We start from the raw sequence: 5,783 nt of genomic DNA, 5'->3' as shown, positions 1-5,783 counted from the left end.
AAAAGAGTTGAAGTTTGATTTCAAAGTGAAATGGCTTGAGAAAAGTGATTTATGGCTTAAATTCCGGTTTTATGAATTTGATGATGTTGAACGGTGGAAGTGCTGTTTTGTTACGGGCCGGAATGGCTGTGTATGATTATGAATATTGGCTGGTTTTGGATTGAACCGTGAGCCGGAATGGCTGTGTATGATACTGATTTATGGCTGAATGCCGAATGAGTTATGGGCCGTATGGCTGACTATGAATTTTGAATTTAAGCCGGATGGCTGAGATGGATGTTGATCCATGGCTGGAACTGAATGAATATATGTTTGAGATACCTGGGTAGTAGCAAGGGTTGTGGTTCGTCCCACTTGCTCCAGGTCAGAGACTGTGACGCCTGGGTAGTAGCGGTAGTAGTGGTGATTCCACTCGCTCCAGGTTGAGCTTTTAAACGCCCGCCTGGGTAGTAGCCGCAGTAGTGGTTATTCCACTGGCTCTGGGTTGAGCGGGTAGTAGCAATGGGGTTGTAGCTCAAACCTACTTGCTCCGCGATGGGTGTTTCTGTCCATGGTTAGCTACCAGGACGTGTCGGGTTGGCTATATAACCGACAGACGATATCATCAGCCACTAGGGACAGGCATGCATCATATGCATCTATGTGACATTGTTTGGGTGTGCATATTGTACGTGGTTTGCCTTTGTGATTAACTGCTAATTGTTCTACTTGCTGTAACTGTTTGTTTGTGCTTGAACTTCCTATTTGTGTTTGCATCTGGGACTCTGTTGGATTGTGGTGATTGGTTGATGGTTGGATTGTTTGGGCCTAGGGCTGTGGTTGGATTGAGATGGACCGATGGTTGGTTTCGGTTTTGTGTTTCTGATTTGGAAAAATATGAAAGGCTATTTTGGTTCAGCATAGATAAACCTTTTTGAAAGGCTTTTGGTGTTTTTGAGAATTGAACGGTTCCTCTTTCAGAAAAGATTTCCGACTTTACCTTATTGAAAACTTTTGTTTTTGAAAAGAGGCATAAGACAGTTATTAATCACTGGTGCGGTTATCTTCAAGTACCCTATTACAGTAATTCCCAAAAACCCTCTACTGAGAACCCTTTCGAGGATGATGTTCTCACCCCCCCTACATTTTTCCCCTTTCAGGATATGGGCGCAGAAGTTACGAAGAGCTTATTTAATTATTGTTGTGATACTCTGTATTGTTTTAGTTATGGTTTATTGTACCCTCGCCCTTATCTTGATATAATCTGTAAGAGGGATAGGAATTTTATTGATTATTGCTTGTAATATTATTTATATATATATTTATGTATAAATATGGATGTACTCCTTATGAGTTGTTGTAAGTTGTATGGTACTTATGGATGTACGTTATCGAACGAAAGTATTTTTGGGAGCGGCATTGCGATTTAAAGTTTTAAACAGGCTCATATTTTAGTATTAATTAGTATAAGTGTCGTCGTAATGTCCGAGCTATCAGAGTCGCGCAGCCGGAAGCGTGAGCTTTGGTAGTTAGGGTGTTAAACATACTGTCTAGGAAAAACTTTTAAAAAGGCTTTTGGATTTAGGACGAAATATAGTTTCCTTGAGTATGTTAATTATTTGCATGTTAATCATTACTTTTACGGCATTCCCATTCCCTACTGAGAACGTGTGGTTTGTTCTCACCCCAAAATCTTCCACCCTTTCAGTGACACAGGTTTTGAAGATTCAGTTTGAAGCTGCGGGCGATTCTAGAATTTATTTACGAGTTAAAGTTATGACTTGAGTTTCTTTCATAGAATTCCCTCGCCCTTACTGCTTATGGTTTTATTTTATGCAGAGGGATAGGGGTTGTACCTGAATTTGTATTTAAATTCTTTTGTATAATATTATTATTATTAATAACTATGTGATTATTATTACTTGGTGATGTTTGCTATATGATTTCAATTAATAAAAACAAAAATTTCTGGTATTTTTACTAAAATTGAATCGCGATACCGAACTAAAGGCTTAATAGTAAATAGTTAATAAGGAAAACAGGTCAGTAACGCCTTACTTTTGGTACGATCATGACGTATTGGAAGTTGGGTCGTTACACTCTGCACAGAAAGAGAGGGTTGGAACACTAGGTGTTTTACAATTATCTCTCCTTTAGAGGGAGAATTGGGGTGAGGCCTCTTGAATAAGATGTGATCCTCCCCTAATTGTAGGGTCATTTCTCCCTTAGCCATATCAATGATAGCATTGGCAGTGACTAGGAAAGGTCTTCCAAGGATGATAGAGTCATCCTCATCCTCTCCTATGTCCAAGACTACCAAGTTTACAGGGATGTAGTGGTTTTCAACTTTCACCAAGACATCCTCTACTAAGCCATATGGCTTCTTCATTGTCTTGTCTGCCATCTCTAATGAGATGTTTGTAGCTTGTACCTCAAGGATTCCCAGCTTCTCCATTACAGAGAGTGGCATGAGATTTATGCTTGACCCTAGGTCACATAGAGCCTTGTCAAAGGTCATGGTGCCTATGGTGCAAGGGATCAGAAAGCGTCTAGGATCTGAAAGCTTCTGAGGTAGCCTCTGCTGACCGAGCAACCTTCTCTTCCCTAGTGTCTTCTTCCTCATCCAAGGAGGAGTAGTCATCAGAACTAATACACTGCAGAAGTGCATTCAAAGGAACCTCTATGGTTTTTATGGTTTCCTTTAGTTCTGGGATAGAGGGTTCTTGAGTGGGACATAAGTTCTTTCCGCCCATTCCCTTCGCCCTTCGCCTTCCAAACCACTTCCATACCCTAATCGTGTCACAATCTTCTTCATCTTCTTAATCTTCATCTTCGTCTTCATACTCTTCCTCTCTTTCTCGTTCTTCGTCCGTTCTTTCTGGATCTCTCTGTTCACCTTCGAATTCCACAAATTAAATTTCGAGCTCCACCAAACATGGGCGATGGCAAGGTCAATCTCTCCAACAATATCTTCTCCTCCAAGCCCTCCGATTCCAAAGGTCTGATCTCTTCTTCCAACACTTCTATTTTTTTATTTTCTCAATTTTTTCCGTTGTTTTTACTTTTAGGGCTTTCCTTTTCAATTTTTATTTTCCTCTAAATCGCTTTCAAATGCTCGCTTCTCATTTTGTTTTTGCAATAATTGTTCGCTTTCTCTCTGTCTTGATCCATTGAATCTCAATCCCTGATTCGTTCTCTCTGTCAATCGCATGCTCAACACGAATGTTCCTTCTTGGTTAATTGATAATGGATACCTAATTTTGAATGTTGTTTTGTGTGATCTTAGCTTTTGAATTTTGATATTTTAGCTGTTATATTTTTTTACAATCCCTAAATTAGTTACCTCTCTCTATTAGCAAAATTGCTAACTAGATGTCATGTTTTAGGAACTATCCTCTGTTAATGGCTACATGGAAGGTTGCCCCTACTCTGGCAGCTGGTTGTGCTGCGATATTAAAGGCTTCCGAATTGGCATCTGTGTATGTTTCTCAGAATCTCTTGCAAAATCTTTGCTTCTTTTTTAGTCTTGGTTATTTTTGCTGAACTATAGGCTATGCTTTGCTTTATTTCAGGACATGTTTGGAGTTGGCTGACATATGCAAAGAAGTGGGCCTTCCTCCGGGTGTACTAAATATTCTCTTTATGTATAATAGATTAGAAATAAATCTAGTAACTGAAGAACAATAAATATACGAGAAGCTCGTACACCATACGGTATTGGCCGTTCTTAAACCTGAACTACAGAGTTCAAAATTAAAGTTTTTTCTTCGGTCATTACCTTTTTTTTTCTTTCAAATGTTTAAATAAAGCTTGTTTTTTCTACTCCTACTATATACACTATAGTATATTGACTTTAAAATAAAGGATTTTTGCAGCATCGGTTTCCATAACATTAATATTGGAAGGCTAAAAAAAACAAGTGATATTGGAATGTGCTAATTGTTTTTCTTAATTTGTCCTTATGCTAATATCTTGGGGCCTCAAACAGTAAATCAGTAAGTGTTCCATTTTATGGTGTTTTAATTGCCGTATATTTTTACTTCCTTGTAGTCTAAGATGAAGCGCATTGGAATTGATACTGAAGCACTCAAAGAGCATTTTGGGAAGAAAATTATGGAGCTTGAGCAGGAAAAAAGAAAACTACAGGTTTGGACATAGTTAGGTTTAAATACTTTTTAGATAGCACACAAACGAAAAGTTTTTTCTAGTTTGGTTTATTTTTTGTCTACATTTTTTGTGTAACTTGTTTTCAAAATTTTGTAAAAAGGAAGTTGTGAAAATAAGAAATGAAGACAGTAAACAGTATTTTTCTTATGTTTATGTTTTTCTTTTCACAATTATGAAAATAGAAAACATAAGAATGAAAACAAGGAATCAAAATACTATTTATAGAAATCTCAAGATGTTCATGGCCAAAAATTGAAAGCACTAGAAGCACAGGTAATATCTCTATATTATTTTCATGGTAATTGTCCTTTTCCAAAGTCAAATAGTGTCTGAGTTATTTATATATTAAAATCTTCAACATTAGATTTTAGACCTCAAGAAGAAACAAGAAAACCAGGTGCAGCTACTAAAGCAAAAGGAGAAGAGCGAAGAAACTATAAAAAAATTGCAAGCTGAAATACAGTACATCAAGGCTCAAAAGGCACTTGTGTTTTATTTTTCGAGCTACTTAATTATTGAAATTTTTACTTTGTATCTGATATTGGATTTATGAAAACTGTAGGTCCAATTGCAGTATAAAATGAAGCAAGAGGCAGAACAATTTCGACAATGGAAGGCTTCTCGAGAAAAGGAGTTACTTCAGGTGATTTGCTTCTATAAATATGTAATCAATATTCTGTTTTCTTGTTTAAAAAATGTAGTGGATCTTTCAGGCCTTATGCTTAATTGTGCACAATATACAATTCAATCAGTTCTCGGATTGCCAGATAGGCGTGCAAGTTGGTGACAACAATTGAGCTTTAACTTTTCCACTATTTGATGTTTATGCTGAACTTATTGGTATTGCCATATAGTGACTAAAATTTAATTCTTTATCTGTTTTTCGATTTGGTCAGCTGAAAAGATTTGCTTGGAGAGAACTGCAAATAGCTACAGACAACTTTAGTGAGAGAAATGTTTTAGGACAGGGAGGCCTTCGGAAGGTTTATAAAGGTGTTCTACCCGATGGCACAAAAATTGCTGTTAAAAGGTTAACCGATTATGAAAGTCTCGGTGGAGATGCTGTTAAAATGTTATAGTATCTACTTTTGCTTTACAGTGGAGGCAGAATATATTCGCAAGCTCAGAAAACTTTTTGAGGTTGCCTATCTTCTTCGAGGTATTTAACCATCAACTTATATGGCACATGAGTAGTCCTGCTAATTATAAATAAAATTTGCTTTGCGAGAGTAATATTTTTACAAGAGTCGCCTCCATGTTGCATCTTTATTTTGTTTCATTCCTATAGCTATTTAACATTCCAGGGTATAATTATCATCATCATAACAGAGTCTTAGGGAAATAAAACATGAAAGAGAAAGATGAAGCTAATCTATATAATCAATAGAACTGTCATAATGTAAACTTACCCAATTTCAAATATCCACTAGATAGCATAAAAAATTCTGTATCCTGCTACGCCAAATTTAAATTTATATTGATAACATAGAACTGTATATTGTTGTTTATGCTGGCTTCTAAAACTTGGGTCATTTTGTTATGAAGAACTCAAACCTGGGGAGGCTATTTTGGATTGGCCTACGAGAAAAAAAGTGCCTCTTGGAACAGCCCGAGGCCTAGAATATCTTCATGAGCAA

At 36.9% G+C, this 5,783-nt stretch overlaps 1 long non-coding RNA gene across 1 annotated transcript; it reads left to right on the top strand.

Moving 5' to 3' along the window:
• LOC107608554 lies at positions 3,338 to 5,212 on the top strand. Its single transcript, XR_001612904.2, has 5 exons — positions 3,338 to 3,458; positions 3,552 to 3,693; positions 4,030 to 4,419; positions 4,511 to 4,789; positions 5,043 to 5,212. It is a non-coding gene; the product is annotated as an uncharacterized LOC107608554 (long non-coding RNA).

This window comes from Arachis ipaensis, chromosome B07 (genome assembly GCF_000816755.2).
Source record: "Arachis ipaensis cultivar K30076 chromosome B07, Araip1.1, whole genome shotgun sequence".
NCBI lineage: Eukaryota > Viridiplantae > Streptophyta > Magnoliopsida > Fabales > Fabaceae > Arachis > Arachis ipaensis.
The sequence above is the reverse complement of the archived record's forward strand: the minus strand, read 5'-3'. Positions and strand labels throughout refer to the sequence as shown.